The sequence below is a fragment of the Anguilla anguilla genome, chromosome 2 (assembly GCF_013347855.1).
Source record: "Anguilla anguilla isolate fAngAng1 chromosome 2, fAngAng1.pri, whole genome shotgun sequence".
NCBI classification, from domain to species: Eukaryota; Metazoa; Chordata; class Actinopteri; order Anguilliformes; family Anguillidae; genus Anguilla; species Anguilla anguilla.
The window spans coordinates 3,721,387-3,737,148 of NC_049202.1; the positions used below are offsets into that span (position 1 = coordinate 3,721,387).

The window sequence follows — 15,762 nt, forward strand, 5'->3', positions numbered from 1 at the left end:
GTGTGTCTATAGCTCCTAGGCTGACCAGCAGAGAAGAAGTGCAAGTATTTAGATCAACACAGCACCTTTTAGACAACACACATCTGTCTGTCAGTCTGTTTGTCTGTCTGTCTGCCAAGAAAAAGTCCCAGAACAGCCAACACTGCCAGGGCTGACTGGGCCAGTTCTAAGCGTAAGTTCAGCAGATGGCTTCTGCGGTAGAAGGGGCTAACGGTTAGCTTCTTGCGGTCCAAGTTAGGCCAACGGGAAGCTTACTGTGGCCTAAGGTTGGCCAATGGGAAGCTTACTGTGGCCTAAGGTTGGCCAATGGGCAGCTCACTGTGGCCTAAGGTTGGCCAATGGGCAGCTCACTGTGGCCTAAGGTTGGCCAATGGGCAGCTCACTGTGGCCTAAGGTTGGCCAATGGGAAGCTTACTGTGGCCTAAGGTTGGCCAATGGGAAGCTTACTGTGGCCTAAGTTTGGCCAATGGGCAGCTTACTGTGGCCTAAGGTTGGCCAATGGGCAGCTTACTGTGGCCTAAGGTTGGCCAATGGGCAGCTTACTGTGGCCTAAGGTTGGCCAATGGGCAGCTTACTGTGGCCTATGGTTGGCCAATGGGGCGAGAAAACGAGGCAGAGGATTCGTCAAGAAAGAGCGCCAGAGGCAACAACATTCATGGTCTTTAACTGGCTTTCAGAATCATAAAAAGCCACTCATTAGCAAAAACAAACTAAATTAAAAAAGCTTAAATCTGCCTCCAGTGCTGAATGTTCTTTCTTTTTTTTTTTTTGCTGGCAACATATAAAAACATGAGCTAAGCCACAGTAAACTTTCCACTTTAATGCAGACCCACAGACAACGGCTCAGCCGCCATCTACCCACAAATCCACCTTTCCATTCCTCACCACACCAAACTGTGCCACTTTAACCAGGCCACTGTGCCCGTGCGTGCAGCCGGACCCTTGCCTTTTTCGCGAAAGGAACACATCGGCACCCAAAAAAAACGCATCCCTGCTCTCCATTAAAAACGTTTCATTTTCACAGCCTTTCGCTTTCCGCAGAAAGGGCAAGGCCAGACGCGAGGTTCAAAGCAGACCGAGCGCTAATTCTTCAAAGCCCGGGACACCAAGGAAACGTTCTCGATGTGTTTCACATTAACTGCCATGACTGAATGAGTTTGGCCGTATAAGCAGCTATTTGTTGAGCCCCTCCAGCGTGCATGAGCATTTTTTATTAAGAACAGCTCACATCGAAAGATATGAACCCAACGCCTTTCTCTTACAAGCTGGATAAAACTGTCAACACAGCAAGTAATTACCATGACAACATGCAAGTTTGGGAGTCGTTCCAAGAAGTGCCGTATCTCGTATCTTACTGAACCAGTGTTTTGCAGTTGTCCATGACCATGAAATGCACTTTTGTACGTCGCTTTGGATAAAAGAGTCCGCCAAATAAATGTAATGTAATGTAATGTGCCAACAAGCAGACAATAGCCTGTTTGTAGCGGTGGCCATTTGATAACAACAGAGAATGCTAGTAAAAACCGTAAATTCATTTAAGAGGGGAGGGGGCTGGGGAAAGGGGGGGGGGGGCGGCCTGTTTCTGAAGAGTGACTTCCAACCTTCCAATCTCACAAGTGTTTCCTGATCATTGTTTGCACTGTAAGAAAAGGCTAGACACACGCTCTGTTACAGATACTCATCATTCCCAATGTTGAAAGTTCAACAGAAAAAAAACTGGGGCTGCACTGACAGAAGGGATTCCCTCACTGTGTCTCTATCCACGGACAATTCCGCAGCATTAAATAATAAACCGCGCACGTTTTTGTGTCAAGCTCGCAAACAATTCCAGCGCTGGACGGATGACAGCCAATGGAGCTGCAGGAAGACTGCGGTCGGCCCGTCGGGTACACACCGTGAACGCGACTTGAAGACGGAGGACCCTGATTGGCCGAGGAGGACGCGCGCACGGGAAGACGGACGGCGGGTCAGCAGCTGTGAAAACACGCGGTTCATCGCGGCTCTGACACGCCTGTGAGACCCGGGAGAGATTCCTCAGGCCCGCGGTCCGTGGCGGGACGCTGTGCGTTCACGCCGCGCGATTTTCACACGACCCCGCCCCTCCGGAAGGGCGCGGGCGAGCCAACCACATCAGCAGCACGCTGCGAAAAGCGTTTTCATCTTAAGTGTCTTAGTCCTACAATGAGACTTAAAATCTTAATTTTTTTCTCTCAAGTCGAAAATATTACCTTGTTTTAAGTTACTTTTTGCTTGATAAGCAAAACTATCTTACCCTATTGATAAATACTGAAATGAGTTAAAGTAAAACTCTCTCATCTCATGGGCAAACTTTTTTGTCTTATTTAACAAGGGAAAAAAAAGTAATAAAAATGAGATTTTAGACTAAAATGCATGACTTATTTTTTTGTTTTTTGCAGTGCAACCCATGCTTGGTTCACCCTGCTGCAAGTGCAGGGCGAACATGTCTAAACTAGGTCACGGGGTCAGTTCTAGGTCATGGGGTCAGATCGAGGTCAGCCACACCGAGGACCCTGGGGCTGAGAGCAGAGACTCCTGCAGCTGGTGGGGAGAAGCGGTGTCGCCCCGAAACACACGGATCTCTCTCTCCCCCTAAACTCCGTCCCAAAACTGCGCACATCAGCACAATTTGGGCCCAGCTCCCTTCAGTCGAACAGTAACTCATCATTACACCGCGTGCCGGCGGGGGCGTAGTCACGCTGCATCGAGGAGATGAACTCAAATGACACAAAGTCTGTTGAATTACCCAGCAGCACAGACTGAGACTGAAACTGAAAAGCCCAACAAATAGCAAATAAAAACACATTTTACAGTTCAGTTTATAACTTTTTTTTTTTTTTTTAAAGTCCAGAATCCTGATTATTGTGTGGACGTGTGTCTTGGGACAAACGGCCTGGTTTACATCAGCCCTCTGGAAGCCTTTCAGCCGGAGAGCTTTACTGAGAGTTAATGAGAAGCACTGGGGTGCCAGGGAGATGACCAGCTGGGACGCCACCCATTTTCTTTAAACACCTGGGACAAACTGACCATTTGCTAGAACTGCAGGGTGCTTCCTCAACATCGACCAAGAGGTGTGGAGGTGACCTGTGACACCTGTGACACATGCGCACACACACACACACACACACACAGATACACACACAAACACACACACGCACACACACACACCTTTCTTTCTTTCGAGGTCAAAGACAAACAGAGGGCAGAAAGTGACTCTGTAAAAACAAGGCTATTCATCTGGAAACTTCAAATGGCCACACCAGGCATTCTTGCGAGGAACACAGAGAGCAAAAACATGTGTTTGGGAGGGGGGGGGGGGGGGGGGGGGGGGAAGGGGGGGGTGGCACGATGGAGAAAAACAACCAGAAAACACTGTTTAAAAAAAAAAACAACAAACAAAAACACTGTCCTCACAGAGAAGAGAGGACGTGGGAGGAGATGACACACACACAGTTCAGTTCAATGACCCGTCAACTCACTAACACACACTGCCGGGATATTATCGCTGCTGACACTGTAGAACCAGGAGAAACTGAAAATATTCTTTTCTTTTTCATAATTATGGAAAAACAGGCATTTCTGGGTCATGGTTTGTGGTTCTGAATCAACCTGGCTCTGGGGTTTCGCTTGTGGAGGAGAGAGACCACAAGACCCTGAACACTGAAACAGTAACGGACTAATCTGGCACAATTAAAACAACATACAGTTATGTATAAAAGAATTAACAGAAAAAAATACATGGTAAATTTCCTGTACATACGTTTCCTTCAAAAAAAAAAGAAAAAAAAAAGAAAAGTCACTGCTTTGCAGCAATAAGTAGCCTAATACAGGCTATTGTGTAGGCCTGAATCCAATGTGTCCTTTTTGGCCTGAATAAATGCAGAATTTGTTTTTCTTTCTTCTCAAGCATAGCTTAGCAAGTTCAGTTTCGTTAACCTCAGCTGTTTCTGTGGAAAAATCCAGCCTTCAGGCAACACACAGCATATTCTCAGATAAAAGCTGTCATTTTACAGTAAATTACTGTAGAGTGATCTCAGATAAAAGCTGTCATTTTACAGTAAATTACTGTAGAGTGATCACACGTACATCATCATTGGCCTAATATGTCATTACTGAAGCACTTCAGCACCTTGCATATAGGTAAAACAGTGACACCTACCTGGATATCTAACCTGAAGTTTAAAAGGCCCAGTTCTCTACCCACTACACTGCACTTCCCCTTCATGGGCTGCTTAAAGTCACAGTACAGGTAGGCACCCAGATTTGGACTAAAGCACAAGCTTTCTGAGTGACAGGAACCCAGAACCGGGGCCAAACTAAGAGCTTTAAGGCCAAAGAGAGACCCACAGTTACTCAGATACACTCAGAAGTGAGATTTAAGAAGAGAAAATATGTAATTTCACAGAGCAGGTATTGTATTGGTAAGTTCGTTAATAGTGGGGAAAGCTTGTAATTTGCCCCAAGTTAAAATGGCTGCAAACCTACTCCCTTCTTACTGTTCTGTTACAGCACTTATAAAAAAAATAAAAAATAAAGTTGCCGTGCACATCTGGTTTAAGAACAACTGGTGGCATCTATACGAGATCTTAGAATTCAGTTGGCATCGTAAACAAATAGCGATTTAAAAAACTGAGGCAGTTAAAATGTGGATCATAACACAGACGCTGATGTAATACGTCTAGGGGCCACCATGTTAAACTGTTAGACTGTTGTTTTATGCCAAAAAAGTGAGTTCCAAGGCAATGGCACCAGCTCAGAGACCATCTGTGTCAGGTCCTTTCTGGAACAGAGCAAGTGCTCGCAATGTGACACCACCACCAAGCACAACACGAGACACAGATATTAACTATTCCAGGCATTCATAAAATGGCCCACGCCCTCCACAGAAATGCTTTGCGTGTGTCTCTACGGGCATGCGGCACAGCAGGGAGCATTTAATCGCACCGAAAAAAGGCAAGGCTGAAATAACACAGGCTAAGAAAACGAATTCAAAATAGATTTCATTTCCTCAACAAAATCTGCAGAGACGGGTGCCACCGCCCTTACAGAATATTCCGTCCACCCCCCCACCCTCTGCCCCCCCCCCCCCAACCTCCACCCCCACCCCTACAATGGAAGCACTCAGGTGGTTTAGGTGGCTCGTCCCTCAACATCTAATTAAAAAAATTTTTAAAAGCCGTTAAAATTGGTTCTTTCACAAAAAAAAAAAAAAAACGTAAGAGAAATAAAAAATAAGAGAAGAAGAATGAGAAGCAGACCGAAAGCAGAAAGCCCTTTATTAAGTCTGATTTAAAAGGAGGGGTGTGTGTCTTCCCCCCCCCCCCCTCGTTGGGAGGGTGAAGCCACAGAGGCGGCGATGGTGGGGTCAGTGGCGGGAGCGCGGAGGCGAGGCTGGTGGGGAGAGGCAGGATGTGGTCAGCTCCACCCATGGGCCCCTTGAGCGCGGAGCAGCGTCCGCCACGACTGTGGAACAGTTCAGATCCCGCACACCGCCAGGCTTGCAGTCCACACTGAGCTCGGATGCGTTACAGCGATCGTGCCTCAGCCCCAGATGCACTCGGCCTAATTAAATTAAACACGACTTCTCTCAGATGACATACTGAAGAACAAAGGAATGAACCAAAACAGCACAGAGTCGTGCACAGACCTCTTTAGGACCCAAACCCAAACAGCACAGACATCTTTAGGACGCAAACCCAAACAGCACAGAGTCGTGCACAGACCTCTTTAGGACCCAAACCCAACCAGCACAGACCTCTTTAGGACCCAAACCCAAACAGCACAGAGTTGTGCACAGACCTCTTTAGGACGCAAGCCCAACCAGCACAGAGTCGTGCACAGAGCTCCTGAAGACGCAGACTCATTGTAACAGGCACCAGGATGACCGCAGCCCTGCCGGTAGCGCCTGGTGAACAGCCAGTTCGGACGCAGGAAACCAGAGCGACCACTTCCTGGCAGACGCGGCGATAACGTTTACGAGTCGGTCTGGCGGCGGCGCGACCTCGGCCTCTCGCTGAACCCCGCTCACCGACGGCCCGCGATCCAGAGCTAACCCCGATCCTAAAATACCGCCAACCGCCCGCCACTTCACCCCGCTACTCAGCTGTCCCGAACGGCTCGGCTAATCTCAGCAGCAGGTCCGCTCGGAAACGGCCAAAGCCACGTTGACAGAACCGTCCGAATCGTTTACAGAAGAACGGGTCCCGCTCCACATAGACCGACGTTCCCCTGCACGGTGCAGGTGAGGGTGGTGCGGACGCTAGCTGACGGGTGCAGACCAGCCAGAGGGGGGGCCCAGGTGTGAAGAAGTATCCGGTTGCAACGGAAGCCCAGTTTGATGTGACTGACAGGAAACAGCGCCGCATGGTGCTACGCTAATGGGCTACACTGACCTCAGCGCCGTGACCAGCTGGTACTACACAGCATGTTTGTTCGCGGCTGACTCTCTGACACCACGCCATTTTACTGCACTGTTAATCGCCACAATCTCCAGTCAAGCTCAGGCTGATATTTGATAATGCGGGGTTGTTTTGCATCTACTTGTCCCGTGCAATATAGACGGAACAAGGAAATTCAGCCAATTCAAATGGCAAGACAATCTGGCCAAAAACCCAGAATTCCCCCCACACCAGGAAGCTCAAACCTCACCATGTATCTGTGAAAGAAAAAAAAATGACCATCTATTTATATCAGGAAAGGCATACTATATCCATTGCTGGAATTGCAGACCTTGAACACAGAACTACCAGAGCAGAACCTTAAGTTTAACATTCAATCATTATTTACTCTACAGCATGCGAAATGCGAACCAACCAGATCCTTAAAAAAACAGTGGATTCCTGCACGATTATACCATTTAGCAGGTGGCTGCAGAACACATTTAGAGAAGCAGACCGTTCCCGGTCTAAAGCAGAGTATTTTTGCCAAGCTCAACTCCAGGGGGAAAAACTGGCAAAACTGCACCGGGGGGGTGGGGGGTGGGGGGGGGAGGAGAGACGAAATTCCAAGACAGCTACGTTTTCACAAAGCTGTGTTCCTGGGCCATCTGTCCAGGGTTTCAGCTAAAGCGCTTTCAAATGGTGCTACCGGCTGGCCAAGAGCATGAGAAACTCCATTGCTGCAAGTTTACAGCAGCAAAAAAAAAACAAAAATAAAAAACCTGTTCAATAGGGGTCGGTTTTCAAAAGCTCCAAAAAATGTGACTGCTCCGATAAGGCCGAAGCTTCAGGGTAACCCTCTTCCAGCTCGCAGCCGTGGGGAAATACCCTCAGCAAGCACCCGCTGCGGTCCGGGCATTCTTCTCCGCATTCTCTGTGATTGTCAAAGTTTTGAGGTAATCTTCTAAATGATATGAATTACAGGAGCTCTGCACGCTATTTAAACAGGGAGGGAGGGAGGGAGGGAGGGAGGAGAGAGGTGCACAGACCAGACGCTGGGTTAAGTGACACAAAAAGACTGTTTGGGGCTGGGAAAAGCAATTGACTGCTGACCGTGTCCACAGGGAAGTACAGCTCTATCTTTGGAAGGCTGTAGCTGACCACAAAACCATTACCCCCCCCCCCCCCCCCACAACCCCCTTCTAACTGTTCTACTTCACCCAGACCGCCCAACCCGCCCCACTCCCTTCCACTGTTATACTTACCCATAACCCCCCCCACTCCCTTCCACAGTTCTCCTTTACCCATAACCCCCCCCCCACTCCCTTCCACAGTATCTCCTTTACCCATAACCCCCCCCACTCCCTTCCACTGTTATACTTTAACCATAACCCCCCCCACTCACCTCCCCTTTAACTTTACCCAGACACCCCCCCCCCCCCCCCTCCCCGCCATCCCCCCCCCCCCCCCCCCCCCCAACCCCCGAACTCCCGACCTCACGGAGGGTCTGGCGCCACACAGTGCCACTTTAAAACACGCTGGGGTCCTGCCGAGGCTCTCCGAGCTGTCTTCACCACTGCCCGACGGGGACACAGACAGAGACGGTAAGAGCTGCTATCAGGCAGCCGTAGTGGCGCTCCGTTTCCAGAGAGCTGACAGGAAGGCTGGAAGACGGCATGCTCAACAGGCCGGGCTCCAGGTTCCCATGGCAAAGTTCCTGCCTTCCATGGTTCCCACAGACCTGTGCTCCTGTGTCTGCCCAAATAAAAGCCTCCTCTCTCCCCTCAACTGAAACATTCTGCTATCAAAGCAACCTTGCCTCCATAATAGCCTTCAGGCCGCATCCGTACAACAACCTTTGTTCAGTTCCCTTTCAGTACTTCACCCTTCCAGTAAAACAGACGGCTTAGGGAGCCCTGAAAGAGAGGAGTGTGGCTCAAAGGTTGATTAGGGGTTGTTTTTTCACCTGGCACTCCTCAATGAAAGATCCAGAAATGCTCGATATCACACTGAATGCTTACCTTCCGGTACGGGTGGGGCACCGAGCCGGTAGAAACAATGCCACCGCCGGAGATTACCCGCCTGCGGCGACTGATGTCATCGCCTTTCAAACACATCAAAGGTTCAGAACAGCTCACTTTGAGGCGATACTCCTTCGCCGCAAATTTCAGATTTCAATTACCTCCCACAACAAATCAACCTTTTGTGTCTTTCCTCAAAACCTGATTTACCGATGACCTGCTTGGCATCAGCACGGTATCAATATACAAGCGTGCGAGAATGCCTCCGTGACTCATTCGTCATACACGCCCAGTGCGTTTTGAGGCTTGCGGTGGAACAGACAGCTGTCTCGGTATTCTGCAGCTGACACAGACAAGCCTGTGGGATCTGAAAATGCTAAATTAATGTGTGCAGTTCACTGGACGTTTACTATGAGAGAGCGTAAAAAGCACGCTTTCCAGACCTTTTGAAAAAGTAATACGTAATAAACAATCCCATTTTTCTCTTTATGGATTGGCCTATTTTATTTCTTTTTTTTTTTTTCCCAGAGGGGCCGTCGTCTAACAGTGTGATGGAGTGGTCTGCCAATGATAAGAGGGTGTGTGGATTCAAAGGGACACAGATGTTACAGTAAAGCACCTCACCTGAAGTGGCCAAGAAAGTATACAAGGGCTGCACATAATGACGTATCATATAGCCTAAATGAATCTGCCAACCCAGTTTCACACATAAGAGCCACTCGTGTCCCAATTTAATCCCAATTTAACCACTTCTCACCTGTATGCTCATCCACTTAATTTCATTTGAAATTATAGGCCTACCACTTCCTGGGAAAATATTATCCGAAACAAAGAAGTCTGCATGCAGAAGGACTGACAGTACGCATACGGAATGACAGATAGCAGGCCGTCAGCGTGTTCGGTGTGTGGACTGACCCGGCTTAAAACCAAATAAGGGAGAGGAATTCAGACAGTGCCCTCGCCAGTGCTCTTTACAAGTTCTCAGTGTAAGTGACTATGACAGCGATCTCCATTTCTGGTCTTGGCAGATCCGCAGGGTCAGTTGGTTTTTGATTCCGCCTTAATATCAGCAACCAATTCAGACCCAAGAAAACAGGTCAGGTGACCAGGCCGACCGCCTCAACTGATCAATTAAATGCAGAGTAACAACAAAAAAGCAGAAGACTCTCCGGCCCACCAGGACCAGGAATGAAGATCAGCGCATTATGAGAGACACCGGTACATTCACCCACCTGACCCTGCCTTGCTGTCTTGCTAGCATCATTGAGAGATTAAGCCTCAGATGGTCCACAGCAATAAGCAGAGTATTCCCCACAATTCTCTCTGTGAGAGCAGTCTTCACCCTGCCAGACCAGAGGGGTCATCTGGCTTCAATGCCAAACATGAAACAAATAACTATCGGTAGTCCCTTCCTGCTCTGTAAACAGACCTTTGCTTTTATTACATTGCTGTTTCCTTCATAAAATACCATTTGGGTGACTCGTCTGGTTTCGTAAACAATGTGAAGCTATGCTGGAGGCACCAGCAATCACTGTGGCTCCACGGTGAACCTTCTCCTTCAATGAAAACAACGCTGTTGCTTCAGCCAAGTAGACCATAAAAAATATCTTACTTCAGCAGTTTCTAAAGAAGAGTCTGCAGGAACTGACTCTCAGTCCTTCTCTTCAATTGAAGGGAATAAACACAAAGAGGATAAGGAAATGTAAATGTGGGGCTGAGTCATATAAGCTCACAGATGACCTGGAAGACGGAGACATCGGCTTTGTTCTATACAGTTTCATCCCAAGAAAACAAAGCAGGAACTATAATTCCTTCAGCGAGGCCTCTGGCCCAACTTGAGAAAACAACGCCTATATTTGGCAGTGCTCGCCACAATCCAGGCCAACTGCCCTAGTTTCTCAACACGAGCCCTCAAAGAAACACTGTGAAGAGCCCTTAATCCCCAGAACGTCGGCAACGACTGGCAGATTTTGTGCAGCAGTCTCCGAATTCTTTCGCCAACATTTTGCCAAAACATATGGCCCTACTTCCGCATTGCTCGGTACAGCAAAATCTTCATCTCAATCATGCGTGCGCACAACCCAGATTCAGTTTGGGTCACAGAAAAAAAAGAAAAAAAAAAAAAAAAAGAAAAACACAACTCCAGGCCAAAAAAAAATGCAACGGAGCAGCCGTCCCATTACAAACCGAAGGGAGGGACTCCTCTTCCGTCCCAATTTATCAGCTAGCATCCTCCAACCAGCCAGGAAACACTCTGGGATCTCTCACACAAAACTTCGTCCAAACTACATGAACCAGGAACCGCGCGCACGTTACCGCCACAGTCTGCCGTTACAAGTCCCGCGAATCGTCGAATGTCCTCCTCTACGACCGGTTTCAATAACGAAAGCAGCTTCGTTCGCTGGCAGACGCGCGTAGGCACAGAGATAGTTGAGTAAGGAAGAGCTGTGAGGTGAAGAGACCGCGGGCTTCCTCGACCGCTCAGACAAACAGGTCGTCCCGACAGGGAAGACATTAACCGAAACGGAGGGGGAAAACACGACAGGAATGTGCAGCCGTTGCCGTTAAGACGCGTGCCAGAGACGGACCGTCACTCAGCGCCGCCGCGCGAGAAACAATTTTGGAAAGATTCCCACGGTGGGACGTCCCACAGAAAAATGAGGTCGGACATCGCCCACAGTTCTGGACAGGATGGGGGCCACTGGCCAAGAGTCCGGGAATCCAACGTCGATAGGCTACATCCTGTCCATTTCATTTGGAGAGGGGCACACTCTGTCTCAAGGTCAAGGTCAAAGGTGAGACCAAAAGGGCACCAGTGGCACTGGAGTTCTTTGCCCCGGGTCCAGGTTTTTAACAACACCTCACAGTGCTCCTCCTCCACTGGATGGCAACTGGCAGAGCTTTAAAAACAAAACAGCTGGTAGCATTTTCCAGCCGAGGACACAGCCTGGCTTTGAATAAAAAAATTAAAAAAAACTCCATTACTCCCAATAATGACCCGCCAGCTTTTGTCCACTTCTGAAATTCCTATCCTCTGACTGCACTGCTTTGCAAGAGGATAATTCTGAGGCTTTTTTCTACTTAACCTGTCTCCTTGGCCGAGACTAATCTCTTTCACAGATTCCTGAGCTTTCCTGGAAAACTGGCCAGGGAACTGTTGACAAACATTTAGTGAGATCCTTCTGATATCAGGCACAGGGACCCGTCCGAAAGAATATGATGGTGTGCTGGAGTGGATTCGAACACGTCTGTTTTGTCCATTCTTCTGTTTCAGTGATTTGGAAAGAGTGCCCGAAACTGGCTTTGAAAAACAGAGTGCGTTTGAGCAGTAGAAAAGGAAAATACAGCAATGGGACAAGAGAAAATATACAACTACTTGGGACATGGAGCATGTAAAATGCAAGAAATGTCTGTAGAAATATTTATGGTACAGAATAACAATCTAGCAAATGCGGTTGGCAGTTACGAATGAATGCCAATTGATACAAATTTGTGTATGTAGGCTACAACTTAACTCGGTACAATCAATAATGTGTACATAAGCAGAAATGAGCAACACGAGAAATCATTGAGCCCTCTTCAGCTATGTGCTTCGCAGAGAAGGTTTTAAACGTTATAAGGTCCATATGGACACTTCGGGACTCGCCTTTCAGAAATAAAGACCATATGGAGGATTCCGGACTCGCCTTGTAAAACGGGCGAGCGGCGGCGGCGGCGGAGAGCTTGCGAGAAAGAGCGCGAGCGCTGGCGACGCGGCGAGCTCCCGGGCGCACTCCCCGTTCCCCGAGCTCCGCCCACAAAGCGCGCGGAACGACGACGGTGGCGGCTCGCTCTCGAGAAAAAAAACGGTTCGCGCCGCGGAAGAAGTAGTCACGCCAAGACGCGTGCGCCACAGGCCGTGCAAAAGGCACGCGAGCGCGCGACGGAAAAGTCCGCTTCGCTGATGAGCAGCGGCGAAGAGTCCATCGCAGGCCAATCCCCCCCCCGACACCTCCCACCCACCAGGGGGCGACGTGTTCTGTCATCGTTGCTAACCGCACACGGGACAGTCTGACCTTCAAACCGTCAAACGCAGTCCAAGTAGCAACGACTGTTTTGACAAATGTGCTCTTCCTCACCATCAACATTAAATGGACAGTTAGTAAAAACTTGGAAACTTTTTCCAAAATATTTGGTTGCGACAAAAGAGAAACAAAGCCAGACGCAGTCAAACACTTGGGCCAATGGGAACCATAAAAACGCTCATCAACAGGCTGTTTAGGTACCACCTCTGCCAGAAACCAAATGCCAAAAAAGTAGTCCTGTGCTTTATCACTGCAATTACAAATCTTCATCCCTTTCACTATTCAAGATAAAATCTGACTTAAGAATGCTACGGCTGGCAAGTCAAACTGATATAAACTGCAAACGGCTCATTTGTTCCCTCCTGATATTCTTCATAGCCTGATAGGAAGAGAGACAGCCACTAGTACGCACTGGCCACTGTAGAGGTCGGGGCATTAAGAAAACATCTGGTGTTTTGCAATTCGGCCAAAGCCTGTAGCTGTAAATCAAGGGAGGATGCCGACCGCTCTTCACACTACCACATCTACGTTGATCCCGTCTTCTCGTGACGACTGTAATTAGAGCGGACTGTGGATTCCGTTGGCTGAGTCACCACCCCGACCAAGGCGAGCCAGAGGCACAGAATCAGGGATTGGACAAGAGCCAACTGACTTCAGAGGAAGCCCCAGCTTCAATTTAATTAAACTTATGAACGAGGCGCTCTCTAATTGCCTCATTTTATAGGTCCCGGCTTAATTTCAAGTCTTCTTTCGGAGCCAAGCCCAATGTGGGGGATTGTGACGATTTCACCAGCACACTTAAGCTACTTCACATCACTGCCCTTTAAGTCAACCACATAAGTCTCGTATTTGATCCAAAAGACACTTGCTGACTTGGTTTGGCTGCGCAAACCACAGGCTTTCGTTGCTTAAATTAGGTTTTATTGTTTGAATTTGGCGGTGGTTGGTCATATCAGGTGGATCATTCCTTTAGTATAAAGTGCTGTAGTGTTTTGTAAGTTTAGCTTAATACTGCAATTCCCCATATGTGTCCCCTTTTCTGCAATATTAAAATCAAATTCTCTCAATATTGCTGTTGACAGACAGCCCATACCTAAAATAACATGTCCTATTATTTGCCTTTTCTGCCTGCCAACTTGAGTGGATACGGTGACACGATACGCCCTGCGGGTGTACAGAAAGCAAAAGCATATACGATTTCTTGAGTAGTTGTATTTTAAAACGAAATGCGCCCAAAAAAGAAGTAAAAAGCTACAGTCACATATCACGTTCCAAAACAATTGTCAGAATTGTAGCTAAACGTATACAACAGCTTATAATCAGTCAACTAATAATTTATGGCAAACAGATAAACAAATAAATAATCTGAACAGTTGACCTACTGGCTAAATGTATTTTGTTTGTCCTCTATAAACTGACTACTTTAAGCCATGTTGACACATTCTCGTCCCGATAGAAGATGGTATCACAAGCAACTTGGCACAGATGTTCGCGCAAGTTAGTAAACTATCTGAGCTCGTAGGCACTTTTCATAATTAAAGTTTATAAATCAGATCTCCGTTTGAGCAAAACACAGTTAGCTAACTGCATGCTGCGAACAAAGCTCAGCAGCCAGAAAACAACGTTAACCACTGCTGAATAAAACAAACATCGGAATAATCGTTGTGATCAACGTATAATTAACAGCGGTGTTCCACTAAATCACTGATAACTTAACGTTTGCTACATCTGGCTCCTGTAAAAGCTGACAAACGTTAAAATTCCCGATCACACTATTATTATCATTGTTACCTTTCTCTATAGCCTGGTTAGCGGAATAACTAGTGGAAGCCAGCTATCTCATTTTCTTTTCGGACAGCTGTTTCCTGTTGTTGGAGAACTAGTCTAAACCTACATTTCCAGACAAAGCTTTGCTAAGTTTCCTAACACTGTATCGATAACGTCGACACACGGCGCTATTCAGGAGCAAGAATTAGTGAAACTCCTATGCACGATTAACTAGTCTATGTAATCGCTGACAATTTGCTAACTAGCTAGCTACCAATGATAGCTTTCTAGTTCTGTATGCAGGTCAGGTCGCTGAGTTCTCGAGAAAAAAGATAGATCCACGGTCAGTAGGCTAGTCGAACTACAAAGCCAAAAAAATGAACACATCCAGATAGCAAATTTAAAGTCCAATGGAGTTGTATCTAGGCAACGATCTAGCCGTACACTTTAAAATTTAAGCTAAACTGTAATAAAGAAAACTAACCTGATGGTGTTCTGTTCCAATGTGATGGGACCCCCTCGTTATGGCAACAAAACTTCGAAGGATCCCGTTCCCAACACTTGTATGTGCAGATCGCGACCTCGCCGTTTCAAAAATAACACTTACTGTTGCTAGCTATAGTTTTCTATTACTGAGCTCCGTAGTCGCATTCTTGATGGAAGAAAGTACTTCCACCACCGGAATGCCTCCCGCTACACATGCGACCTCCACCGGCTAAAGCAGACTGCTTGGAGAACAAAAGTAAACTGTTCGTACCCGTCACGTGTTTACTCCTGGAATGCGTCTACAGCAGGAGAACTTGATCATCCTCATATTTAATGTTACCTGTAACATCTCGTCCTCCAGAATATTAGATCGCATTTCCTTAGCAAATATTTTCTTCTCCACTTGCAAATAATATAAGGGTTCGCTGTAGCTACACTTAAAAAACCATTTCACATGTAATTTTTCAACGTTATCAACTCGTCGTCCCGCGTCAGTAATGGACAATAGCCTATTCAAATTTGCAAGTAGGTCAAACAAGGACAGGAAATATATTTTATATATATTAAATGCCTTTAACTATACTGAACTCCTACACAATTCATGGGTTTCTAGATTTTGGGCGATTACTGTTGCAGTGAATAACTTTTTTTTTATTTTTTAAATGATACATATCACATAGGACTTCCAAAATGGGGTTTAAAACAGGAAATTGCAGCATTTTGTTTTAAAACCATGGAGGCTGGCTGGTTTTTTTTTTTTCAATTTTATTTAGTGGTCAGATGGAGACAGAAAAAAAGACAATAGAATAAAACAATAGGCCTACATAGTATTTATAAGTAAACCCTGATGTCACATCAGCCTTGCTGTTTAGATAACCATCTTCACTCACTCATACCATTCACAGATTTAAATGTGTTAAAATGATCTATTCAAGCAATATAGTATTTAAACGGCTGGTTTTATTATTATTTTATTTATTTATTTTTTTAACTACTATGGGTGAGCAATCATTATTTATTTTCCAGTCC

General features: G+C 46.9%; 1 protein-coding gene across 1 annotated transcript in view; it reads right to left on the reverse strand.

The window, feature by feature from the left end:
- Positions 1-14,990, reverse strand: part of LOC118221211 (ras and Rab interactor 2-like) — a 51,282-nt gene extending 36,292 nt beyond the window's left edge. The window contains 1 exon segment of the mRNA XM_035406059.1: positions 14,732-14,990. The gene's annotated coding sequence lies outside the window, so the exon portion shown is untranslated.
- Positions 14,991-15,762: the final 772 nt, after the last annotated feature.